The 27,188-nt window shown below is 60.6% G+C and overlaps 1 long non-coding RNA gene across 1 annotated transcript; it reads left to right on the top strand.

The window, feature by feature from the left end:
* Positions 1-375: 375 nt before the first annotated feature.
* On the top strand, positions 376-7,611 carry LOC309631043. Its single transcript, XR_014246033.1, has 4 exons — positions 376-670; positions 2,579-2,719; positions 5,360-5,505; positions 7,102-7,611. It is a non-coding gene; the product is annotated as an uncharacterized lncRNA (long non-coding RNA).
* The last annotated feature ends 19,577 nt before the right edge of the window (positions 7,612-27,188 follow it).

Genomic DNA, 27,188 nt, shown 5'->3' with positions numbered 1-27,188 from the left:
GTGTGCCCAGCTGGGCGAAGGAGACAGAGCTGGCTTTTCTGAGCAGCAAGCCCTCGCTGACCCTGGCCGCCTCCCCGAGGGACAGACTCAGGCTCTGGGGGAGCCCCCCAGGGTCCTCTCTGCCAGAAGGAGGTGGCCTTGCCCCAGGGCATCCTGGCGGGCAGCTCCAGGGGCACTGAGCAGCAGCAGGGGTGCGGCCCGTGGCAGCCCGGCACCCCTGCCCTCCTGGGGACCCCCCCTGGCCGGCCCGGCTGTGCCCTGGAGGGGGTCTGGGAACGGGACCGATGCGTGACAAGAGGGTATCGTCCCCTCCCTCACCGGACTCCCAAGAGCTCAGGGGGGTAGGAGCAGCCCGGGCGGGGTCTGAGCTAGAGCTCCCAAAATAGCCTGGGCCGTGGCCAGCGGCCGAGGATGGGCAGCTGACTTCACGCCACAGGCATCCCGGGAAGCCCCAGCTGTCTGCAGCCGGCCGCACCTGCCGGGCCCGGAGCCGGAACACGGCCCTCAGCATCGGGCCCCCAGGGCAGGGGCAGCTGGCCGCACAGAGCACAGCCCCCTCCAGGTCCCGGAAAGGGCCTGCAGGGCCTGGGGGGCTGCTGGGTTCCCCACCCTGCTTGCCCTTCACTGACCTTGGGCCAGCCTCACCCTGGCCCGGCTGGGCTACTCATCTGTAAGCAAGCGAGTCTGGCCCCAGTGCCAAGGAGGGAGGTCTCTGGGGGTGGGACCTGTGGCCCCTTGGGGAGAGGCCCACAGTGGGGGCGAGGCGCTGTCAGGAGAGACTCCCTAAACCTAACGAAAAAGAAAGTGAGCAAGGAATTTTCATTTCACTCCTAACTGCGATTCATGGTTTCTCCACAAAGACTCCCAAGCCTCGCAGGGCTGCGCCGTGTGGGCCCGGGAGGCTCCGAGGACACCTGGGGCCTGGCCCACAGCACCCACACGGCCCCTTGCAGCTCCCGGGACACCCCCGCACACCCCGACAGGTGCCTGGCCTGGGAGGGACGAAGCGCCCTGCAGAAAAGGAGGGAGGGAAGCAGGCCTCCGGGCCCCCACCTGCTTCTCGGGGCTCCTGGCTTCCTGTGGGTCCTTTAGAATGTTCATGCCTGGGGGCTCTGAAGGGGTCATGGACAGCCCACAGAACTAGGGAGTCCGTTACCTGCAGCACCCCTGCCAGGCCGCGCTTATGGTGGACGAGGGCTCGGCCCTGGCCTGGTTGGGGCTGAGCGAGGATGAGGGTCAGCTTCTGAATGCGTGTCTCCTGGAACCTGGACCACGTCAGGGCAGACATGGCCCTGCTCTCGGGGGCAGGCAGACCAGAAACGGGCTGAATGCAGGGGGGGCGTGACTGCGGGAGCACCGTTTCAGACCAGGGAGGGGCTCTGAGGAGGCGCCGTTCAGGCAGAGAACAGGAGGCAACGGGGTGAACCTGTGTCGGGGACGGCGCCCCTGACAGCCGAGCGGCTGTGCAAAGGCCCCGGGGCAACCTCATGTTTGGACAGCAGGGAGGTCCGCACGGCCACAGCTGAGAGAACCAGGCCGAGGGGTGGGCGAGGGCCAAGAGGCAGGGTGCAGGGCAGATGGGGGACTTCGCACCTTTTTCTGATGGTGAACCTGCTGGGGCAGCTGCGGAGGACCTGTCACACCCGGGACACGTAAGACAAAGCAGGCAGATGTGCTGAAGTCCTGGCAGTCAGGTAGATCAGGGAGGGCTGAGCCCAGATGCAGACACAGTGCCTCGTGGGATGGAACAGGTGGTGTGAAGCCTGGAATCCAGTCTGACCAGAGAGCTGGCCTGGGTCCCCCAGGGGGCTGCCAAGGGCCCCACTGGCTTGGTGCTCTGATCTGGTGTTGGCGTCTGCTGGTCTGTGTTGGGTTTCCCACTGAGGCTGTCCCTACCTCTCTGGGTCTTCAGCGCGTGGTCTTTGCAGAAGCTTCTGGAACCCGGTACAGCAGCCACCATCACAGGAATAAGAGGGGTCTCCCTTCTCTGCTTGTCACCCCCCCATAGACACTGGCCCAGAGCCCGCCCAAGTGTCCTGGGCAGGCCAGGCTCCCAGGGACCGGTCCAGGCAGTGGTGGTGGGGGTCCCCTGGCTGGCAACCCCAAGGATTTCCGGCAGACTGCTGTGTGCAGAGGGGCGGGGAAGGGCCTGGGGCAGGGAGACAAAGGGGCTCTGTGCGCCAGACCCAGGGGGGAGTGGGTTGGGGGCTTCCTCGGGCCTTTGAAGTCCTGGGCTTGCCCACCCCGAGGCCTGAGGTGGCACAGGTCCTGAGCGGAGCCTCCCACAGAGGTTTCCTGCCTCTGGGGAGGGCAGTGGGGGCAGGAGATGAGAGAATCAGGATGACGGGGGACTCGGGAGGGGGTGGTGTGGGGAAGAGGGAGGAGGGCCGTGGAGGCCCCCAGAGCCGCCCCTGGCTCTCAAACCCCAGGGGACACTGAGGTTTCCTCCTGTTCTCTCGAACTTGGGTCCTCTAGTCCAACATGGGTCCCTTGACCATCAGGTCCCGGGGGTCTGCACCCTCTTCCCCCCGAAGCCAACCTCTCACTCGGTCCGAGCTCCCTCTCTCCTCCTCTCCAGTTTCCTCAGACAAAAGCCTGCCCAGCCTGGCCCAGCGGCCTTGTGCCAGGTGCTGTGGGGACCAGGCTCCACGTGGCCGCTGCATGGGGTCCTGGGGTGACCAGCAGAGGACTCCGTCAAGCTCCACTGGCCGCTCCTGCCGTAAGCCTCCCTTTCCTTGTACGTGCACGGACTGATCTCTCCCCTCCCAAAAGTTGCCCCAGGGCCTTTGCACAGCCGCTCGGCTGTCAGGGGCGCCGTCCCCGACACAGGTTCACCCGGTTGCCTCCTGGTCTCTGCCTGAACGGCCCCTCCTCAGAGCCCCTCCCTGGTCTGAAACGGTGCTCCCGCAGTCACGCCCCCCTGCATTCAGCCCGTTTCTGGTCTGCCTGCCCCCGAGAGCAGGGCCGTGTCTGCCCTGACGTGGTCCAGGTTCCAGGAGACACGCATTCAGAAGCTGACCCTCATCCTCGCTCAGCCCCAACCAGGCCAGGGCCGAGCCCTCGTCCACCATAAGCGCGGCCTGGCAGGGGTGCTGCAGGTGACGGACTCCCTAGTTCTGTGGGCTGTCCAGCTGGGGCCCGGGTGCTGGGCCCTGGGATTGCAAGGGGGCTGTCTCGGAGGCCTGCTCCAGCGCCAGGGTCCCCACCCCAGCCTGTTCCCTGGTTCTTGCCCCATGCGGCCCCCGCGGGGCTCTGACCAGGCCATGGCCAGGCCTCCGGCTGCAGGCACAGGACCCTGGGGCGGGCTTGGTGCGGCCACTCTCAGGCCTCTCCCCACCCCTGGACGCTGTTGGCTGGCCGGCCCCACCTGACCTGCCCTGCCCTCCTCGTGGTCGGGAACTCCTCTGGGACTGAGGCTCCCGGCTGACTGCAAGGCCACGGCCCTGCGCCATCCAGCCGGCGTCCAGAGACGACCAGGCCCTGGTGCCGTGACGGGGAAGATGCACCCACAGCCCGGCAAGCCCAGGCTCAGGCCATCTGTGCGGGGGCAGCAGTGTTTGCCCCACGCCCACAGGACCAGACCCAGAGAAGGAGGAGGGCGTGTAGGCCTGGCCCGGAGGGTCCTCTGATGCCAGCCGGGTGGTGAGGTCTGGGGCCACACGGGCGAGTCACATTCCTGAGGAATGACGCAGCGCCTGTTTATCACAGGCTGTCACTGAGGGAAGCCCACCCTAGAGGCCTCCCGGCCACAACGCAGGCATTCACGTGACAAACCTGCCCTCAGACACTCACAGGCCCCACCCCCGGCCCCTGAAGGCCCTGGCCGGGGGGCAGGGTCCCCAGACTGGGCTCTCAGGCAGTGGGCAGTGGGCAGGGTCTGGTGGTGGCCGTCAGGGTCAGGAGCGTCCAGCCCCCGGCCTGGCTCACTGGCCTCAGGCCTCGACCGTGTCCCCCTCCTCAGCACTGAGGCCCAGGGACCACCAGGACCCCCGAGAGCCCCAGCTTTCTAGGAGTGTCCTTGCCCCGTCCTCAGCGCCCCCAGCCCTGCCCTGAGAAAAGGCCCTGGAACAGCTTCCATGGGTCCCTTTAAAAGGCAATACAATTCCTACTGCTCCAAGGTTGACTTAAATCAGGTTTATTGTACGATTTAAACATATTTAAACGTAAAACTAGATGTTTGCAAGCTAAATGTGAACAATCGTACGAAGCCAATAAAACGAATACTGACAACACCAGGGGATGATGGTGTTGGGCTGAAACTCACTTTCGCTGGATCTTTGGAATCGACACGCCAGTGCTCTCGGCTGCCACGGAATGAAGACTCAGTTTCCCCTGCTCTCCTTGGGCCCAGGAGAAGCTGCAGAGCCCTCCTCGGCCGGGCGAGGGCTCCAAGAGCCGGCGCAGGTGCAGGTCCCAGCCACCTGGGCACCCTAGACTGTGGTCGTGGCCCCAGGCGGCCTCCTGCTGCAACACCTGTGCCTCACGTTTCTCCATTCTACTCCCAACGGCCATCGGGTCCTTTCCAATTTCTGGCCATTAGGATAAGGCCACTATGACCACTTTTGCCGTGTACCTTGGTGCCATCACTTACACCTCGACTTCTCCAGGGTGTGTGTCAGGGGCGAGGTCGACTCCGTGTTGTTAGAACATCTCCCGGAGCGACCTTATCGATTTGCACTCAGTGTCTGCCAGTTCCCGTTTCGCCCTGGCCTCGTCCACAGGGGATCTTTGCCCATCTGGTGGCTGTGCCGTGATTCACTGTGGTTCAACGCACATCTCCCTGCTTGCTACGAGGCTGGGCACATTTCCCTGAGGTTGATGGCCATTTGGGTTTCCTCTTTGGGAAAAACTGGCCGGTGTCTTCCCTGTTTTTCTATTCTGTTTCCTGCTGTTTTGTAATTGCTTTGCAGGAGCTCTTCACATACTCTGGATACAAAGTCTTGTCTGTTACATATGTTGCAAATATCTTTTTCCATTCATTCCAGGGCTTATCTTCTTTGGGATCTGGGGCCTTTTCTTCCCTACTCACTTAATCAGCGCTGCCCAGACGTTTGGGGCCTGATACTAAGTGGGAGCGAACAGGACATCCCCTTCCCCTGGGACTCCACTGAGCAGAGGTGATGCGGGACAGAACCGAGCCAGGTGCACCGGGGAGAGGTTCCCAGTGGGCACTTCACCGAGGGGGCGAGTCTTGAAGAGAGAGAGCATCACGCAGACGAGGGAGGAGAGATTTTCGCCCAACAGCGGCTGGCAAGCAGTGTGCCCGCAGAAGGGCCTCGGGGCCGACAGCTCCCTCCTGGCCCGGCTTCCGGGCAGGAGCGAGAAGAAATGACTCTCCGGTTGTGCGTCTCATCCACAGAGCGTGGCGAGGGCTCAGAAGCACAAATCCACTGGGAAGGACCAACCGGATGCCAAGTCCTCAGCTGCCCCCCTCCCCCCACCCCCATGGGGGTGATCCAGCTTGGAGCCAACAGGGGAAAACAAGGGACAGCGATGCCGGGAAAGGTGAGGAGACAGCGTCGGGTGGGACAGGTGGCCCTGGGCCTCAGAGAGCTCGGTCAGCCCCTCACCCAGGAGGGGAAGGAAGCCCCCTCCCCCGACTGGGGCAGGGGCCCTGGACACACACAGTGCAGGCTCACGGCACTCTGCTCACAGGGGTGCAGCGAGCGACACGTCTGATGATTTTAGTGTCTTAATTAATATGCCGGGCACGAGAGCTTCAGGGCACAAGGCCGCCCCCCGGCCACCTCTCCCGGTCGGTGCTCAGCCATCCTCGAAGACCAGAGCACAAGTTCTCCCTCTCTGGAAAAGGAGGACGGGCAGACAACTGGAGCGGAGTCTGGGAGGACCGATCCTCCCCGAGGCCGACAGGGCAGGCCTGTGGGCAGAGCCTGGGAGCCCCGCCTGGCCTGGCCCTACCTGTACACCTGGTCCCACAGCTGCCCCTATCCACTGCGGCCCCATCCCTGCCAGCCACTGCTTCTGGGTGCTGGACCAGGAGGGGCTTCAGGGCCGTGGGACAGCAGAGCCTGTGAGGGGCCAGCTGGAGGTGTCGCCCTCCCCAGGTGCTGGCTGGAGGGCAGGAGCCCAGCCTGTGCTGAAAGCACCCATTCGGGGAAGGCTGAGCACCTCGACCCCCTTTCCCGCCCGGCCCGGCCCCAGAACTCAGTCTCCACAAGACTGGGCCAAAACCAGGGCCAAATGGTTCTCCTGCGCGGAGGCCTGGGCCTCACGGGCCCTGAGAGTGAGGAGGAGGGAAATGACCGGGCTGGTGCTCGTGAGAAACGCATGAAACACGTGAACTTCCCCACTGGCTTTGCATAAACAAATACTTGGGGAAACAAATACTTGTTTAAAAAGGAGAAGAGGGAGAAATAGATGGGACTAGATTAACAGGCAAATTTAAAAGCTCCCGTCTTCTCTGGAAGATCAAAAAGGCCAAAATCAGCAGATGGAAATCAGCAAATTGCAAAAAAATATGCCGAATGGAGTGTGCCATACACCCCCCTCCCCCCGCCCCCGGCTTGGGGAGCCCAGCACAGGTTTACAGGGACGTGCAGCCGAGGGCAGGGCTCCTGCTGCGGAGAGCGGACAGAGGGACCCCTGGAGGGGTCAGACAGGGGCACCCTGGCGAGGGGTGGGATTGGGGTGGGCCCCAGGGGACAGGAGGAGCCATGGCAACGCCCTAGGGAGGTTGCAGGGTCCAAGAGGAACGGCCAACCCCACACCCATGGGCAGTCCCGGTGGCCCTTCCTGGGGCACTTGGAGATCACCAGGCCCAGTGGACCTGACCCCGCGTGTGTCCACACCGACCATGGGGACTGAAGACACAGCCGAGGTCTGGGCGGGGAGAGACCCTGGGGACCCCGAGTGACTGGGACGGGCCGGGGAGGTGCCCAGGGCTGCCCGACAGGCATGTTCCCACCCGGCAACGACCTTCGATTTAGGTAAAACAAAATGATGTTCTTGCACTTGAGTTTTGTCCAGAAAAGCCCCTTTAACCTCCCAAAATAGAAAAGATTTCACTAATGGAATTTAACACAACTGAAAGTATGCATACAAGAATGTAAAACTTTACAATGTTACATATTTATATTTCAGATGTATAACCCACACTGAGCTCTACAGTCAGTGGACACACCTTCTTTGCCAGCATCCATAAGCTTTCTAAAAATAATCGTGTATCAGGACACAATGAACATCTTGATAAATTCTATAAAAAGTCACTTTATATAAAAGAAATCGTATTGCACCTATTATTTTGTTTCTTGCTTCTTTTCTAAATACTGTGTTTTTTAATTAATAAACTTTGTTTTTTTAGAGCAGTTTTAAGTTCATAGCAAGATTGAGAGGAAGGTACAGAGATTTCCCATCTACTTCCGGTCCCCACACTGGCAGAGCCTCCCCTCTGATCAACATCCCCCCCAGATGGTGTATTTGTTACAACTGATGAATCTACACTGACATGACGTCATCACCCAGAATCCGTAATCTGCACTAGGGTTCACTATGGGTGGTGTACATTCTATGGGTCTGGACAAATGCATGATGTCATGTGTCCACCATTACAGCACCATACAGAGTATTTTCACTGCCCTAAAAATCCCCTGTGCCCCCCCATTCATGCCTCCCCCTCCCCCAACCACTGACAACCATGGATCTTTCTACTGTCTCCTTAGTTTTGCCTTTTCCAGAACGGCATCTAGTTGGAATCACACACATGTAGCCTTTTCAGACTGGCTTCTCTCACTTAGTCATACGCATTTAGGGTTCCTCCATGTCTTTTCGTGGCTTGAAGACTCATTTCTTTTCAGCGCTGAGTAATAGTCCGGTCTGGATGTCTCATAGTTTATTTATCCGTCACTGAAAGACATCTTGGTTGCTTCCAGTCTTGGCAATTATGAATAAAACTGCTATAAACCTCTGGGTGCAGGGACAACTCATTTTTTTAAATGGGCAAAAGACTTGAAAAGGCACTCACAAAACAGTAAATAAACGTGGAAAAAAAGTGCTCAACGTCATTTGTCATCAGGGAAATGCAAATTTAAAACCACAGTGATCACCAGAATGGCTAAAATTAAAAGGACTGACAAAACCAAGGGTTCTCACCAATGCAAGAAAGGGAAGCGACGCTTTGGGTGAGAGTGTAAATTGGTGCCGTAGTTTAGGAAACTGTTCGGCAGTATCTTCTAAAGTTGGAAATACACATAGTCTACAGCCCAATGATTCCATTCCCAGGAATGCTTGTGTATATTCACAAATGGACACCCTCATGGAGGCAGGGCAATGGTATTCATCAGAGCCCTAAGCCAGAAACATAACTGTCCATTGACAATACCATAGAGAAATACTCTCAAACAATTATATAGTCATCCAGTTGAATGCAACAGGGAAAAAAAGAATGAACTTCTGCCCGTAATAACCTGGAAGAATCTCACAAATATAAGTTGAGCAAAAGAAACCAGACACAAAAAAGAGCATGTACTGTATGATTTCATTTATGCAAAGTTCAAACCCAGACAGAACTCGCTGATGGTAATGGAAGTCAGAATGGTGGTTCCCTTTGAGGGGGTCAGCGAGGGGGAGCGGTGCACGAGCGGCTCATGGGGCTCTGCTGATGTTCTGTGCCTTTGTCTGGGTGGTGGTTTCATGGGTGTGTTCACTCTTTTAAATGCACCAAGCTGCACGTTTACAGTTTGTGAACTTTTCTGTATGTATATTACTCTTCAGTGAAAAGGTTACTAAAAAAACCTTGCCCATGAAAATGTATGTGCAGCCTTTGAACTTCAGGGGTAATCTGCTCACTGCAGGTTCTGCCATGGTCCACAGCAAAGATGGCAGCTGCTGAACCCAGAAATGATTTGCTGCCGGTAGAGACGGTCTCTCCAAACCTGCTGGAGGAGCCCATGGGCCCGGGAGATGCATGGGTCTGAATCCTGCGTTTATCAGCGTATCCTCACCAGTTCCTCAGAGATAAGAGAATTAAAAGGCTTGGAAGATGTTTCACATGCTGTTCTTGGCTTTTAAAATTCACAGTTTATATCCCCCGTAAGTTAGCTCTGGAAAGCAAACTTTGCCCTCCAAGGATGAATCCATCTTTTGGCTCCACGCTCTGACGAACCTGAAGATGAATCACGCTCAAGATCAATGCGTCTTATATGCAACCGCAGACGGTTCTCGGAGACCACGTGCTGGCACAGCTCACGGGCCAGCTCCAAGTGGGGCGTGTGTGTCGCCAGCATCCTTATGGAGAAGCAGAGCGGCTGGCACGAGGGGGCTGAGGTGGGGGGCGGGCGGGGGAGCCGCAGATGGGCACAGGGCAACCAGGCTGCCCGAGGGCCTGCCATCCGTAGCAACCCCTCACCCCCCAGGCCAGGCACCCTCAGGCCTGCAGTCGGTCAGCCTCTGACCCTCCCAGCCTGTCTTTAGGTCACTGTCCGGCCCTTCTCATGGCCAATCCCCACCTAACGTCAGAAAAGCGAGGTTCCCTGGGCACGTCTGGCTTCCTCCCCCTCCTCTCAGCTCAGACTCGTTGCCGCCCGCTGCTGCGGCCCCACACCCGTCTCCAGAAAGCCACACGCTCACTGCTGCTGGGTCCCAGGACGTGGGGCTGCAGGGGTCAGCGTGGCTGGCCAGAAAGGCGGCGTCAGGGAGAGGCTTGGTCGCCAGGAGCAGAGCTCACTCACATGGCGTGAGTCAAGGAGCCCTGAAGGCAGGCGAGGGCACTAGGAAGGTCCAGCGTCCCAGGAGGAGCCCTCTGTGTCCTGGCCTGGAAAATCGGACACGCCGCCTCCCCTGCCCCGGCAGGTTGCCCTGAACATGCTGTCTCTTTGTCCCTTCGTTTTTCTTTCCTGTTTATGTCTCTCAGCTACCTGTGAGTCCCTGAGGACAGAGCCTGTCCAGCCACCCCTGGACCCGGCACCAGCCAGAGCCCAGCGCTCCCCGGACGTTTCCAGATGAATGAACGAAGGGGTGAGAGAACGAATGAGTGGACGAAGGGCACGCCCAGCTCTGCCACACTCCTGGATCGGGCTGGGCCGCCGTGGGGTCCCTCCAGGTCACCCCTGTGAACAGCAGTGTGGAAACGGCCAGGAGAGCCCAGCTGGACACACGGCGCCTGGGTCTGGCAGCCGCTCCCCATCCCCACCGTGCCCCCTGCAGGCTGCCCTGCCCGGTGGTCACGGGTGGGTCTCAGAGTCTCCCGGGCCCGTGGCAGGGCCTGCTCTGTGTGCTCCGGCCCTGGCCTGGGGCCCAGCCCTCCACGGGTGTGGGACCAGGTCTGACAGGGGAAGCCCCATCCTCAGGGCCCAGGACCTGGCTTGCAGCAGGCCCAGGGTCAGGGCCACCCAAGGGCGCTCCCAATGCCCACCTCCCTTAGGGTGCGTCCTTCCCCTCCCCCTCCAGCACGCCCTGCAGCCCGTGAGGACTTGGGGCAGGCACTGTTCTGGGGGGAACACTGATCCCACCCTGATTTTCAGTAAATCAGTTAAACTGGCAGTCTGTGGCTTAATGCTCAGCGGTGGGCTCTCAGGGGGGGACAGACTGCTTTGCCCGATTGCCAGTCTCCGTGGTGCAAACGCCCATCATGGCTGGTGCAGAGGTGGGAGGAGACGTGCAGTGGGCACCGCAGAGGGCAGGTGCTGACCTGAGGGCTGTACCAACAGAAACCTATGATGCGCTGCGTATCCCACCACCGGCCTCGGCCCAGCACCTGGCCCTGCCTCCCGTACCAGTTCCGAGGCTCCTCTGGGTCAGGCCCTCAGCTGCACAGCCTGGCGAGGCCTCTTGGCTCTGCCCCCGGCCCCACATGCGCTTCTCTGACGGCCCAGCTCCAGCCCACAAAGCACGTCCTCCTGTAGGAGAAGAACAGGACTTGGGCTGGGCTGGGCTGGGCTGAGCTGGACTGGCCTGGGCTGGGCTAAGATGGGCTAAGCTGTGCTGGGCTGGGCTGGGTTGGGCTGAGCTGGGCTGGGCTGGGCTGGGCTGGGCTGGGCTGAGCTGGGCTAGTCTGGGCTGAGCTGGTCTGGGCTGAGCTGGGCTGAGCTGGTCTGGGCTGGGCTGTGCTGAGCTGGACTGGGCTGGTTTGGGCTGAGCTGGGCTGAGCTGGGCTGAGCTGGGCTGGGCTGGGCTGGGCTGGGCTGGGCTGAGCTGGGATGGCCGAGCTGGGCTGGCCGGGCTGGGCTGGCCTGGCTGGCCTGGGGCTGCCAGTTTACACTGCCTGAGCTTATGGGCTGGAAGAGTTCAAAGGACCAGGCTGGCCCACTCCGAAGGCCACCGTGGGCCTGAAGAAGCTGGTGGCGGTGGGGGATGAAGAGGACTTGGGTCTGTAGGGCCTCAGTGGCACTCGCAAGTGTCACCCACAAGCAGGACGCTGCCTGCTGGGGTCTGCTGGCCCTGGGGCCCATCAGAGGCCACAGGAATGTGATGGCACTGAGTGGCTTCCACCAAGTGCTGTGGGGGACGAGGCCAGCCCAGAGGCAAGGGGAGCAAGAAGGAGACCCCAGCCCTGAAGGGAGAAGCAACAAAGGAGCTCTTGGAAGAACTGGGTGGTGGAGGGCAATCTTTGAAAACAACCTCCTGCATATTCCATGTGCTCAGGGAAAGCAGGCAGCCTTGAAGCCCATATCGACGCGATATGTCCGGAACGCGCAAGTGCGCAGAGAGGGACAGCAGACGCGTGGTGGCCCGGGCGGGGGCGGGGAGTAGCAGCCGCCAGCCGTGGGGGTTTCCTTCTGGGGTGACGAGGGGCTCTGGAATTGGATAGTGGTGAAGGTTGAGCAACTGGGTGAACATACTTAAAAGCCAGTGAATTGCACACTGTACTTGAGTGAGTTACATGGCATGTGAATCATTTCTCAACAAAGCTGTTATTAAAACAACACGGCAGACACTTTCCCTGCCCCAGACCTGGACTTGGCCATTTCACCAAAGATCCCTGAGGGCTCCCATCGGTGGGGCTCTGTCCAGACCCACATGTGGGCGCGTGTGTTCCCGCCATCAGCTGTCACAGCTTCCCGCCTTTTCTGGGCAGTGAGCTGGGAAACACATCTGTTTGAAAAGAAAAAAGAATGAGTTCATCCTGATACAACTAAAGCCTGATAGTAAGGATTTTTTTTTTTTTAAGGGAATGTTATTTATTTATTTATTTTATTATTTATGGCTGTGTTGGGTCTTCGTTTCTGTGCGAGGGCTTTCTCTAGTTGCGGCAAGTGGGGGCCACTCTTCATCACGGTGCGCGAGCCTCTCACTATCGCGGCCTCTCTTGTTGCGGAGCACAGGCTCCAGATGCGCAGGCTCAGTAGTTGTGGCTCACGGGCCTAGTTGCTCCGCGGCATGTGGGATCTTCCCAGACCAGGGCTCGAACCCGTGTCCCCTGCATTGGCAGGCAGATTCTCAACCACTGCACCACCAGGGAAGCCCGATAGTAAGGATTTTTAATCAACTTTTCTACTTGCGTCTCTCGTCTTTTACACTAAAAATCTTTGCTCCTAATCACTGAACTACTCTTTTGCATTCATCTACAGCAGAAGTATAAAAACACACACGTACTTGATAAACATTAACATATTACTTCTAACAATTAAACTAAGATTTCTGGGGGCTTCCCTGGTGGCGCAGTGGTTGAGAGTCCGCCTGCTAATGCAGGGGACGTGGGTTCGAGCCCTGGTCTGGGAGGATCCCACATGCCGCGGAGCAACTGGGCCCGTGAGCCGCAACTACTGAGCCTGCGCGTCTGGAGCCTGTGCTCCGCAACAAGAGAGGCCGTGATAGTGAGAGGCCCGCGCACCGCGATGAAGAGTGGCCCCCGCTTGCCGCAACTAGAGAAAGCCCTCGCACAGAAACAAAGACCCAACACAGCCATAAATAAATAAATAAATAAATAAAATTAAAAAAAAAAAAGATTTCTGTGCAGCTCTGTTATCCTTAGAACAGTCAAATAACTTGAAGTCACAGATAAATGTAATCTTGGCGTTTCAATCAGGATATTCAAATTTCAGTCGTATCTGGATATTATGAATAAAGGAGGTTTAATATCCATTCGAGCATTTCGAGATTGATGAATCATAGGACTTTAAAATAGTTGAGTCATGCGATCGAAAATGGCTAAATTATAAATCTCACAGCTCCTGACTCATCTTCAATTGCTGAGTCATGATGTCCCCAATTCCAGAACCCCAGAGTTGGAAGGGACCCCAGAAGTCTTCTCCACTGGAGAAAGCTTGTCCGGAGGCCTCTGACCGAGACAGCTCCCACGCTCCTGTTGGCTGTGGCCCGACTGGGGAGGCGGGGGCTGGGGGGGGGGCACCCAGAGTGGGAGCCCTAAGGAACACCTCCTGACTCACTGCCATCTAGGCTCCTCTGCATCCGCTGGGGCCCTGGGCACTATGCCCATTTTGAACACACAGTGGGAGGCTTCCTCAGGCTCAGGGAAAGATGGGGCAGGGCACGAGCCCTAGAAGGTCAGGAGCACCTGTTCCTCCTATGGGACGTGGGCCCCTCCCAGCAGGGGCTGCTGGCCGACCTCGCCTTCACACCCTCTCACCCAGCCCACAGGCAGGTCCTCCCGGGATGGAAGACGTGACCAAAGGCAGCCAGAGCTGCACACCTTCCACAGACCAAACCCCAGCACGGCCAGCACCATCCGCCCCGGACAGCAGCTAGCAAAACAGGGTTCTGGCCTCCTCAGCGGACACACAGGAAAACGGAGGCAGGCAGAGGGACCGACTCGCCCAGACCTCCCGCGGGGTCGTCAGAGCCGTGACCTGGGAGCTCAGCGCCGAGCAACGCGTCCAGAGGGCTGGCCCAGCCACCAAACCGCCAACGAGGAATGTGGTGTTCACCGGGCCAGGGCGGCGGAAAGGCAGGACCCTCGGGGCGCCCTGAGCAGTCCACAAAGCCTCAGACTAGGGTGGGGGGCCAGGAGGTCAGGCTGCGCTGGCCCGGGTTATGAAGGGTCAACACTGGGCTCCATCCCGAGGGTGACCCAGGCCCAGGACTCAGCACATCTGGGGAGGACCTGTCTGGCCACAGCGTAGAGAGGGCCGGGGGCAGGGCCAGCCCGGGGGCTAAGCAGTGAGCAGACAGAGATGACCCGGCCTACATGAGGTAGGAGCTGGGGCCGGACGGGAGGAGGGCTCCTCTGGGGTCCCGGGGGCGCTGGCTCCCCGAGGGCGTCTGGGGAGAAATCCCGGCCGCCACCAGGGAGATGTGTGGACAGCGAGGGAGTCCTCAGCAGCAGGCTGTCCTGGACGCCGTGGGGGAGGGCGGGCTTGCCCAGGAGAGGGGCCCCCGAGGGACCAAGGGTATCCCAGAGACCAGGCCTGGCTGCCTGCTGACCACGGGCAGACAGAACACGTAGGGATGAGCATCCTGCATCCTCAAAGATCGCAGAGCCCTCCGCTTCCTTGGGGGTGCCGGTCAGAGCTCCCCAGTCCCCCAGTTGCAACCAGGGAAGGGAGCTTGGAGAGCCAGCAGACTTGTTTTACAAGATCGAGGCCCACAGAGTTGGGGGAGGAGAGCCGCCGAGCGCTGCCCAACTCCATGGGCTCTGAGCCCCGGTCGGGGCCTGGGAGACTCCCACACCGTGTGGCCTGACGTTGGTGAGTTGCTGTGAGGGCTCGGGGCGGGGGGGCTTGTCGCTGGGGAAGGACCTCGGCTGCGGGAAAGCTGAGCAGGGCGGGCCAGGGGTGAGCCAGCCCCCCGCCATCTCCAGGGAGGTCCTGCAGGGTCCACCCCGCCAACCCACCAGGCGTCCAGACACAGGAGGAGGAGCCGTCAGGCAGACCAGCAGCACCCTGAGGGAGACGAGCCTCTCAGTGTCCAGGACAAGCCTGAGCAGCGGGGGGAGGGGGCTTTCCGGAAGCTTCTGTCTGCTGTGGTCACCCCAGGGAGGCTCAAGGGGGCATCCAGTTCCTTGCCCGTGGCCCTCACCTGACCAGAGGCCACAGGGCTGCGGCATCACAAATACCCCCAGGGCGGTGTCGCCACCGTTAGAAATTGCCTCATAAAAAGTCTAAAATGTGCAGCATCTGGTCCCACAGCTGTGTGTTCCTGAATCCCAGAAGCTGACGTCCTGTAGACGGAATGTATTTTATCCAGATCTTTAGTCCTGAACAGCTTAACGGATCTGAAGTTACATTGCAGAGCCGGAGACCGCAAAGCGGGAAAGCACCGTTTCCCCTTCAGTTTAGGGAACAGACCGAGGTCACAAGCGACTCCAGGACTGAGGTGTGTTAGGAAGGGGGCTTCCTGGGATGAGGCTGGTGCTGCGAGGGGCGAGGCCCTCCCACCCCCTCTGAGGGCCAGTGGGGTCTACACTGGACATGTGATGGGCGCTGGGACTCTAGAGTTTCTGCTTTAATACTAGAACCCACGCTGAGCAACCAGGGGGCTTCTAAGGCCGGGGGTCTCGCCCCTCCCCACCGACACTGACTTCTGCAGCCTCAGTGACTGGGGGTGACGTGCTGAGGGGCCCCAACACGGGTCCTGGGTCTTCTGACCCTCAGCACCACCATAGGGACACGCCGGCGTGACCTGGGCAGCTCATTGATGTGATCGCAGCCTCCACCCACAGAAGTGACACACAGAGTGCAGAGAGTCGACAAGACCCGACGCCCCAGCCCCCGGGGACATGCAGCCGGCCGTGTCCAGGAGCATCTGACCCTGCAGCAGGCTACGGTGTGGCCCCGCTGGAGTGGCCTCTGCATGTGCTGCCCGGACGCCCCTTCAGGCCCCGAGGGTGCGGGAGGGACCCCAGCCCAGGCCCCGGGGCTCCTGGCTGAGGGCACTGGGCTCTCCGCGGGCGGTCCCTCCCAGCAGGTGGTCTCCTTGGGAGAGGCCCTTCCCTGGCCGGGGGTCCGACCCACCCACTCATCCATCCCCACCCAAGGAGGCCACGGAACCACAGAGGAAGCCGGCTGTTCCCAGCACACTGCTGCCCCTCCCCTTCCTGCCCTGCCCCTCCCCCCCCTCCCCTCTGCTCTCTCCCCTGCCCCTGCCCCTCCCCTCCCCTCTGCTCTCTCCCCTGCCCCTCCCCTCCCCTCTGCTCTCCTCCTGCCCCTCCCATCCCCTCTGCTCTACTCCTGCCCCTGCCCCTCCCCTCCCCTCTGCTCTCTCCCCTGCCCCTCCCCTCCCCTCTGCTCTCTCCCCTGCCCCTGCCCCTCCCCTCCCCTCTGCTCTCTCCCCTGCCCCTCCCCTCCCCTCTGCTCTCTCCCCTGCCCCTCCCCTCCCCTCCCCTCCCCTCCCCTCTGCTCTCTCTCCTGCCCCTGCCCCTTCCCCTCCCCTCTGCTCCCTGCCCTTCACTCCGTAAACACTAGCTGAGCCAGGTCTTCTACAAGGCTACCCTGGCCCCAGGAGCTGCAGACACATCTGTGGGTGGGGCAGGAAGGTGCCAGAAAGTACCTGCATCTCACCCTCAAGTATGTGAGGCAGGGGTGGGGGGATGCTGAGCTATCTACAAGGAAAGGACACAAGAAACACAGTAACACAGGGCCTGGAGCAGGCGGGGTGCGGCGGGTGCAGCGGCTGGCTGGGGACTCTAGAGCTGGGACCCCAGGGGCCAGCAGGGGTGGCCCTGCAGAATCCCGAAGGGGGCAGGGACGCACACAAGGGTGGGTGACCGTGAGCGGGGGAGCAGGCTGGCCCAGCGCAGCCCCAGGGAGGGGGCAGCAGCAGCACTTCCTCGTCCTGCCCGGGGTCAAGGGCGCTGAGCGGCCTCCTGCTGGGTGGCCCTTTCATCCACCTCCGCCCATCGCACCTCCATCTCCGCGGTGAACCTCCCCAGCTGCACAGCCAGCCCTGCCTGTTCCCTGCAGGGCCTCGCGCAGCTCCCCTGCATGTCCGGACCCCCGGCCCTTTCACCGTGGCCGCCTCGCCCGGCTCCAGGCCTCACACCTCGCGGCCCACAACCCAGATACCGACCTCTGACCTCGGTCGCAGCAAGAGGGGCTTGAGCCCACTTGCTTGGGTGGGAAGCCTTGAACTCATATTCCAGGATTCCAGGTGAAGGCGAGGTCTCTGGGCTTTCCTCTGGCTCCAGGTGAGTTAGGGATCTTCTCGCTGCCTTGACTCTGCCCCAAACCGCCCCGAGGTCACATAGCCACCAGGGCTTGGAGAGGTGACTTACAGCTCACCCGGCAGGCAGCTTGGTCTCACGTGTGACACTCATTTCTCCATCACTGAGCTCCTCTGAGCTGGATTTCTGTCTTCAGGCAAGATCCTTGGTCCTGCCCATGGTGGAGGCCAGCCCCACACAGACAGGGGGACTTGCAGACACAGGGTGTGCAGGACAGAGGCCCGGCCCAGGCCCAGCCCTGCGGCAGACTGGGGGCTCCACAGAACCGCCCTAGGGAGACGTGAGGCCAGGGGCGCTGCCCCCCGCAGAGGCCAGGGGGCTTGGGGCCAGTTTACGAAGGTGGAGTCAGGGGAGGTTCCATCCGAAGCAATGGAGGGCGTGCAGGGCTCCGGAATGTGGTTCAACAATCCCGTTTGGGGGCAGAAACGTGGTCAGAGACAGCTCACAATCTCTCCCTCCCCTGGACATCAGGTCTGAGGAGGCCAGCCAGGGCCCGGGTCCTCGGACCTGCCCTCTCTGTCTCCGGGATCGAGGACCCTCACCCCAGAGGGATGGGCTGAGCAAACCCCGGGCAGCTGACGGGGTACCCCCACCCCATACGAGCGAGAGCAGGGCTGGGCCTACTGGACCTTGGACATCCCCTGCTCAGCTTCGCAGCCCAAGGCCTCACAGGGCCTCAGGGGAAAGAGGGGTGTGGGTCCCAGCAGCCCAGGCCACGTGGGCTCAGCCCAGGCAGGCAGCACCCGGGTTCTGCGGCTCTGCCCTCACTCCTTCTAGAGTGAGCACGCTCAGGGCCCAGCAGCAGGAGGGCCGTGGGCCAGGGCCGCAGTGACAAGGTCCAGGCTGGACCTTCCCTGCCCCGGGGCCACACCCACGTCCAGAACAGGCCCCCTCACCCCCCGGACACCCGCACCTTGAGGCGCCCCGCCAGCGGCAGCCCCCCTAGAATTCCCACAGGCAGGAGCTGGGGCACAAGCATGCAGTGGTGGACAGATTTCATTAAGAAATTGGTTTTTCTTCTTATTTCCGCTCACCTGTTCTGTCTCCTGCCCCCAGCGAGCGACCAAGGGGAGAAGGAGCTCAGGGCGTTCACCCTGAAGCCCTCACCCTCCAAAGGATCTGCAATGCTGCCTTTACCATCTTCAAGGGGAGGGGTGTTGAGAGCCGGCAGCAGCGCGGGGGCTGGCAGGGCCGTTAGGGCACAGGGCTGTCCTTACGGGCAGTAAGAACGGGCAGTCCCCCGGGGGGCTCTGTGCCTGCGCCCACCCGCCTGCCCACAGTGCTATCGCTACTTCCCATGGCGCCGTCCTGCCCAGTCAGCTCGTAGGCCCGGGTCCCACCCGGGAGGGCACCCCACCTTTGTGACAGCATCAGCTCAGTGATGGGAAGACCATGTGTGTGTAGCTGTTGACAGCGCCCAATGCAAGGCGGGTTTGCTGAACTGTGGCAGAATGGGGGCAGCTGCTGGAAGAACTTCTGGGGGCACCTCTCCTGGCAGCCCCTTCCCCACCTGGGCAGCTGGGAAGGTGACCGATCAGGTGCTTGTGGAGGGGTCAGCAAGTGCCCCAGGGCTGGCACCCTCCCGGCCTGGGTCAGGGGTGACGGTGGGAGAGGGGGGAGCTGAGGTAACTGACAGGCTCCTGGGGAGACCCAGGCGCAGTTAGAGGTCTGGGAAATCATCACCCCGCCGGCCCCAGGAGGGCGCCCGGAGGGTGGCCGTCGCCGCAGCGGGGGCCCCCAGCTGGCCAGGAGGGAGCGCTCTCCCATCCGGGGCTCCCTGCCCGAAGGCCCCGCGGGCAACGTCCCCCCTGCTGGTCCCCGCCAGGCCCTTCCTGGGTGAGTAGCCCTCCCCTGCCCTGCGCATCCCGGCTCAGAGGCCAGACAGGCGGCGGGTCCCTCCGCCCACGCCCACAGTCCATCCTTTGTCTGCACATCTTCAAAGCAAGCACAGGAAATGCCAGCCCCGCGTCCCTCCCTAACCCCTCTGACATCTTGAACCACTGGGGGGATTCCAGCCCCATCGCTCACATTCACTCCCTGAAGCCCCAGCTCCCCGGGAGCTGCTAAAAATAGGGTGTGACCAGCCAGACCCGGATGGGTCCTGGGCTCTGTCCACCGACGCTGAGGAAGGAGGCCTCGGAGCTGTGCTGGGCCCCTGTCACCCACAGGAGCAGAATAAAGGAGCCTTGTCAGGGCGAAGGACTGGCGGTAAATACCCCAAAATGCCAGCCCTGCTGGTGCCAGGCTGCTTGTTTTTCTCTTCTGTCTTTTCCAGATGTTCTGTAGCCGTGTTTGTGTCACTTTTACAACAGACGGGGCACAGAAACACACACAAAGCTGCAGCCCGGAAGGGACACCACGGGTGGAGGCCTGGCATCGCCTGAGGCTCAGGAGGAGGCTGGTCGGGGAGGTTCAGAGCGCGCGGGGCCAGCTCTGCCGAGGGACGTCGAGGAGCCAGGGCAAGAAGACAGGTGCCCCGAGGGTCAGGGCCGGGCCCACATCACGTAGCCCCGGGGGCCGCTCCGTGGGCACCCTGCGAGGCCTCGGGCAGGCAGGCCAGGCGGGCACCACCCCTCCACTTGCGTCCAGACCTCCTCCTGACAGGCCCTCCAGCCCCGGCCGCTCAGTTCTCCACAGACCCCTAGGAGACCGAGGCACTGTCCTCCAGCCAGCCCTGCTCAGCCCCTGGGAGCCGGGAGCTCCAGCCGGGACCTGCTCCCCAGACGCCCACCCCGCAGGGGCAGGACAGCTGGTGGCCTCAGGCCCCACCCCCGCCTGGAGCTCAGGAGGGGAGGCAGACTCGCCCAGTGGCCCCTCCGAGTCTGCCAAGGGGCGGGAGCAGCCAGTCTGGGACTCTGCTGAGAGCCCCTCTTCAGAGCCGTGGTCATGGTCAACTGTGGGCAGAGGGGGCAGGGAGGCTGTGGCGAGAGCTGCACGTGGTGTCAGGCCGGCTGGGGAGATGCCAGCTCACCACTTACCAGGTGGCTCGCTCAGGCCAGAAGCTGGGCCTCTCCAAATCTCGTCTGCGTCACGCAGCAGACAGCGCTGCTGGCTTTCGGGATCCAGTGAGGACTAAAGGAGTCGCTGTGCCCAAAGCCCCGCTCCCCCAGCTCCCGCCTCCCCAGCACCCGTGGCCCCAGGAAGCCACCACCATCCTGGCAGGCTGCACCCACTGCGTCCCTCGGAGCCCTGGCAGCCTGCCACGCCCAGTGCTGTGTGGGGCACTTCTCAGGTGATAATAGCAGCTGTACAGACACTGCTCACTGCCCCCCACATCCTCCCTCCCTCCACCCTCAGTACAGCACTCTGATTTTATGGGGCAGCAATGTAAAGACATCTCTCAGCCTCCTTGCAGCTCGAGGGACCCAACAAGATGGAAGCAAAAGTCATGCCAAAGGGCTTCCAGGAGAGCTCCAGAGAGAAGGCCAACTCAACTCAGAAGGTCCCCATTGCCCTGGGCCTGTCCCCTTCCTCTTACCTGGAATGCAGGTGTGAAGGAGGGAGCCCCAGCAACCATTGGCAACCATGGGGCAGCCACGAGACTGGAAGCTCTGTGCTCAGGATGGCAGAGCAGCCACACAGAGGAGCCCTGGCCGCTGATGAGACCTTGGAACTGCCACACGGCCCCCAAACTTCTGCTCGAGAAAGTCAGCTCCGAATGTTTTTGTCACTGTAGTCAGAGGTCCGTTACTAGCAGCCACGTGCAATTCCTAATGGATTCACTGTCTGAGAAGCCCTGACCCCAGGCCAGGCACGGCACCCCCTTTTCTGACTTGTACACATCATCCAATTGCCACTACCTCCCGAGACAGTGGATGTTACCAACTGCTTCTACAGAGGAGGAAAGGGAAGTTCAAGTCCTGCGACTTGCCAACAAGCCACAGCCAGGAGAGGGGCCAGCCCAGCCCGGGACTGTGGACCCCAGCTCTTGGCCGAGTTCACGCCAGGGGGAAGGCGCAGCTAGAGTCGGGGTCTCAGTACCTCGGGGCCCCCCTGGCCAGGCCACGCCCGGCCTTAGACACACAGGCTCCGCAGGACGAGGCTGACCCTCAGTCTGAGGGGCACGCAGGAGTGTGAACACCTGTGGGTAACAGTGGAGGAAGGGGCTCGGGCTTCGGAGCCCCGGGTGGGATGCTGGGCCTGATCCCACGTGATCCCGCCCGGGGAAGTGTCCCCACGGGAGATGTGCGATCACACCTGGCCCGCAGGAGGTGCTCCCCACGCGCTCCCAGGCCCTTTGGTCCACAGACTCGCGGCTCAGACGGTGCCGGGGGACAGGTGGACACACCTCGCCCCACACGTGCCCTACCTCCTTTCTCTGATTTTAAAGCAAATACAGGAAATTTAGAAATTGCAAAAATGTACAACAGCAGAGAAAAAGATTAAAAGCCTCCAGAAATCGCCGTTAATACAATTTGGAATATCTGTGATGGTTCCAGTTAAACATGAGACTGCACCATTTCTCACGCTGATGGCCGCTGGCACTCCTGCGTGGACTCTGCATGCGTCCGTCCCTGTTGCTGAAACGCGGTGTGACTCTCCCTGTAGGACCCACTGCCTACAGTTGCTACAGGCCGCAAGTGTCCTTTCCCACTGGCGGTGACCTCATTCTGCTGACATGTTTTCTGAAATACACACGTTTATGATAATATGTGGGTTTTCTAATCTAACTTCTTTGTCTCCCAGTTTCTTTATTTTTATGCAGTACTTTAGAAGTCCTTCCAGAAGTTTACATGTGGCATTTCACGTCACCGCTAACACACATGTGGAAGCACAGAGACACAGAGATGGGAGGAGACTCAGACCCACCTCCCAAGCCCTGAGCCACAGGAAGTGTTCCCCCCACCTCCCAACACAGGGCAGCCAGGGCCTGATGAAGCAGGACCTGGCCAGGCCGGCCCTGTGTCCTGGGGTTGAGGACGGAGCCCTCATTCGCACCCTCTGAATGTCCTGCTCCGAAAAAGTGGTCACGGCACTCGCCGGCCTCCTGCCCCGCCGAGGCTCTGGCCACCGCGCAGCCGCGGGGCACAGCCAGCCGCATGGGCCGCGGGGCTGAGACCGCTGTCCCCGCGCCCTTTCACAGGGACATGGCTCCGAGGATGGCCCAGGTCCAAGGAGCCCGGTCTGGAAGATGAAGGGCGACCAGGCCAGTTTGGACAGCAGACACTGATGCCCGCCAACGCCCTGCGGGAGGGTGGCCCCACTCGGGGGACAGTTTTACTTCCAGCACTACTCAGATTTGGAACCGCGACGAGACGCCAGTGCCCGCAGCTCCTCTCTCCAGAGCCCGGCAGCTGACTTCAGTGGACACCACACTCCGTGAGATGCTCCCCTTCCTGGTGCAAGCCGTGCTTGGCCACCGCCGGGACAGCTGGCCTCGTGGACAGGAAAGCAGAGGGAGTGACAGGAAGGGCCAGGCGTGCTGTCCCCCAGGTGAGGCCGGGAGCCGGAGACCCCTGCCCCAGGCCCCTTGCCCACTCTCCACACGTGGGTTCCCGTCTTTGGCCTCCGTTTCTCCATCTGAGGACTGAGGGCAGTGGGTGGAGGGACCCGAGATCAAAGGAGAGAAGTGTCTGAATTGCTAGGGCAGAGGCTCAGGCCAGGCAACAGGCAGGAGGCCCAGCCCTGGTCCCTGCAGGGCTGCACCCACACCCCTGCCCGCCGGACCCGCAGCCCGAAGGCAGGGCTGTCGTGCCCGGCCAGACCTAGGACGCAGGCATCAAAGGGGCCAGGCTGCGGGCGGAGGGAGACAGGCTGGGGCACGAGGGCCGAGCTGCCCTGCAAGTGCCTGCCTGCTGCCAGGCGATGAGCCTGCCCCGGGAGGGAGGGCGCCCCAGCCCCCGAGCACCACCCCTGCTCAGGCCCACGGGCTGGACGAGGGGCAGCGACCCTCCCTGGGGCGGGGGGTGCTTCCTCAGGGCGCTGAGCCGCTGCTGGGGCGGGGCAGGGGGGGCGTTGCCAGCCCGTCTGAGTGGACACTCCCAGGAGCGCACGCGGGGCCTCAAGTACACGTTTCAGGGAGTGGCCAGGGGACCCTGTGCCTGCCCCGGTGGGGCCCCGTGTGTGTGGATGTGGACGCCCCCCAGCGCTGACCACACACACACGCACACACACACACGCACACACATACACGCCCGCGTGGGGACAGCCACAGGCGCACAGTCTGTGCTCGTCTGACTGCAGCACCCAAGGGTCTCTGAGACCCCCTGCCCACGGCCCCTCATCTGTAGACGAGGACCTGAGCTGGCTGGGGTCCCTGGCTGGGTGAGTCCTGGGCCTCTGTCTGACTGCCCAGGGCAGAGCAATCACCTGCCATCTGGACGCCCTGCCTCGTGCCCAGCAGGGAGGCCAGAGGCTGACCCTGGGGGTGTGGAAGGGCTGGGAGGGAGGGGACACCGGGAGGGACAGAGGCCTGGGCAGCAGGATGTCTGGGAGCCAGAGTCCCAGCCCCCAGCCTTCGAGAGGCTCAGGCCTGGAAGCTGAACATACACAGGCCTTTGATCCAGCCGTTCTACCCCCAGGGTGTCGCCAGCAGACAGCAGCCCACGTGCCCCCCATGCAGGGGCAAGAAGGCACTGGTAGCAGCCCCCAAGGGATGACAGCATACTGCCCCTGAGACATGCATGTCCTAAGCCCCAGAACCTGTGACCGTGTCCCCTTACTGGAGAAAGGACATTGCCGATGGGATTAAGTGGAGGCCCCTGTGGTCCCACTGTTACCACGTGGGTCCTTGTAAGAGGGAGGCCGCCGGGTCAGAGAAGGAATCAGACATGGGGTGAGGAGGCCACAAGCCAAGGGATGCAGGTGCCTCTAGAAGCTGGAAACGGCCAGGAACGGATTCTCCCCTGGAGCTTTCAGAAGGAACCAGTCCTGCAGACACAGTGATTTTGGACCTCTGACCTCCAGAACTGGGAGAGAATGAAAGTGTGTTGTTTTAGCCACTGATTTGGGGGGATTTGTCAGAGTAGGTGAAGGAGGAGGAGAAGCCAAAAGCTGGTGCTGTTTGTTTTTAATTTATTTATTTAACTAATTTATTTTTGGCTGCGTTGGGTCTTCATTGCTGCACGTGGCTTTCTCTAGTTGCGGCAAGCAGGGGCTCCTCTTCCTTGTGGTGCGTGGGCTTCTTATTGCAGTGGCTTCTCTTGTTGCGGAGCACGGGCTCTAGGCACGCGGGCTCAGTAGTTGTGGCTCACGGGCTTAGTTACTCCGCGGCATGTGGGATCTTCCCAGACCAGGGCTCGAACCCGTGTCTCCTGCATTGGCAGGCGGATTCTTAACCACTGCGCCACCAGGGAAGCCCGAGAGCTGGTGCTATTTGCTTCCCCTAAGTAAGTGCAGCCCTGGGGCCAGGGCGGCATCACCCGCAGGGGGCGGGGCGTGCCTGGGAAGGGCTCAGCTGTGTTTGGCATCTCAGTCTGAGTGCTGGTCTCACGGGTGTTTCCTGCTTGTGAAAACACACCCACCGGACATGTCGATTTCACACTTCAGGAAAAGTGAGCATAAGATCAAGGCCAGAGAGGGCTGGGGGGCCGGGGGTGGGCGCAGGGGGCAGCTCAGTGTGGTTTCTGGCGGCCGGGAGGCTGACCAGGCACCTGGAGTCCGGGCACAACCCAGCTCCGCAAGAGCGCCCGCTGCGGATGGGCACAGGCTCCCTCTTTGCACCTCCACGGCCTCCTGGACCACGAGGGACACATCCCCACCCTCGGTCAGGGACCCCGAGGCGCCGGCCCGCAGTACAGCCCGGAGCCCATGGGCAGGGGCCCGGCTGTCTCCCAGAGACCACCCTGGGCACAGGCGTTTAATCAGAGCCTGGGGATCAGACGAGCCCAGTGGCTCAGGCAGTCTCCCCAGCCAAAGCGGACTCTGCCCCTCACACCCCAGGGGCCCTCTGTGGGCAAGGCAGGGGCCCCAGGCCGAGGAGAAGGAGCTCCCCGAAGATACGGCCCCCCCCCCGCCCCACGCACCTGGGTCTCCCCTCTTCCAGAACCCCTCACCCTAAGCCTCACCTTTCAGCCTCACACCCGTGCGAGCCCACCTTCACCCGTCCTTCCTGGTCTCCCCACCCTCCTGCCTCTTCGCAGCCTCCGCCGAGGGCATCCCTTGTCCTGGGCTGGCTCAGCGTCCCAGCCTCCGCCCCCACCCTGGCCCCAGCTCCCAGGCAAGGGGGAGCCGGTGGGCAGCGCCTGGAGGGAACGGGCAGCGTGGACGCAGCGCTGTGGGTGTGAGCCCCCCGCGTGCACAACCACGGCTGGGACACGACACAGCGAGCAGCTGAGATACGACTGGGGAGGGAGAAGAATCAGACCATGATTTCCTTCGCTTTGTGATAAACTTCCTTCCAAAATGTGGAGCCCCCACAAGGCGGTGCACCTTGGGCACTCAGGAGCCGCGCATTGAACTGATAAGATTTCTCTGTGCGCCGTCTTCAAGGAAGATTAAAATGACAGCTATTTCCAAAACACACAAAGTCGAAGTAACCCTGAGTAATTAAAGCGTCTGAGAGGTGGGAAACAATTCCGCATATCAAAGACGGAAAAAGTTCAAGAAGTGGTTTACAAAATGGTGTTGTACCACCCCATGTGATCTCTTGCTATGAAACTGCTCTTTTCTGTCAGATGCTGTGCTTTATTTCCTGAATAAGGTAACCAAAATTCAGACTGGCTACGCACAGTTACTAATGCTTGCCCAGAGTGTCTTGCTGTCCTGAGTACCTCCACACGCTGGGAGCTGTGACAAACTCTTCCTGGAGGACTTCTGAAAACGTGCGTCCAAAGTTAAAATATGCAGACCTCTGACCCTGCATTTCTGAGAATTTTTTTCTAAGGAAATAATTGTGCAAGGATGTATATGGCAGGAACCTTTGTCCTAATGGTGAAAAACTAGCAGAAAAGCCACCGGAACCTGGCTGGTAGAGTGAATAAACGGTCCCGCCGTAGGGTGGGGTAGGTTCGGCCTATGCATGTCTCCAGAGGAAGCTGCCCCTTGGTTCCAGAAGTTACAGCAAGATCTCAGCTGTGTTAGGACGCAGCAGCAGTTCTCAGCCAGGGACGGGTTCCCACCCAACTCCCACAACCGGGGACACGGGCACTTCTCCAGACAGTTGTGGATGTCACGAGGTGACACGTGTGACTGTCACGACTCGGGTGCTCCTGGCGTCTGGTGGGCGGAGGGCAGGGAATCTGCTCACCATCCCACGAAGCACGGGTCAGGCCCTACGCAGAGGATGTCGGCCGTGCCAAGGTTGAGAAAGCCCAGAATGCAGCCTTCTGAGTATCTGAGAGTCTGCCCGCCACACCGTTAACAAAGTTGAAGCCTGAGGTGCAGGGCTGACGGTGGAGGACTGCAATGGGCCCGACTCCCTATATATTCGTTTGAGTTTTCAATAAATTATTCTACGAGATTTGTCTCCAAAAGGCCACTTTGAGTCCATTTCCCTCAAGGTTCCTAGTCGGGCACAACGCACTTTGTTTCAAATGACCCCTTACACCCTCCTGCCCCCGGCTTGTCTCTGCGTGTTAGGATGATAAGAACGTGTGCTGAAGCTGTTTACTTTCCACCCACCCCCCCCCATTTTAATGGCTTTATTGAGCTGTAATTTACATACCGTAACATATCCACAGAGTTGTGCAACCAACACCACCATGTAACTGTAGGACACCGTCACCCTCCCCCAAAGAAACCTCATGCCCATTTGCAGCCACTCCGCACACCCCCCCACCCCCCAGCCCTCGGCAGCCACAAATCTGCTCCCTGTCTCTTTAGATTTGTCTATTCTGGATACTTCATATAAATGGAATCACATAACACGTGGTCTCGTGTGACTGGCTTCTTTCACTTAGCGTAATGCTTTCCAGGTTCACTCATGTTGTAACACGGAGCAGAACTCCAGTCCTTTTTGTGGCCGAATAATATTCCGTTGCGTGGAAAGACCGCGCTGTGTTCATCCATCCATCCGTCATTGGACTCTTGGGTTGTTTCCACCTTCCGGCTGCGGTGAGAAATGCTGCTGTACTCATCCATGTACAAGTTTCCACAGGAACATGTGATTTCATGTCTCTTGAGAATATACTCAAGTGGAGTGGAATTGCCGGGTCATGTGGTAGCTCTATGTTTA

Source organism: Balaenoptera borealis, assembly GCF_965194805.1.
Source record: "Balaenoptera borealis genome assembly, chromosome: 6".
Lineage (NCBI taxonomy): Eukaryota > Metazoa > Chordata > Mammalia > Artiodactyla > Balaenopteridae > Balaenoptera > Balaenoptera borealis.
Note: the sequence above shows the minus strand (reverse complement) of the source record. Positions and strands in the feature narration are given on the sequence as shown.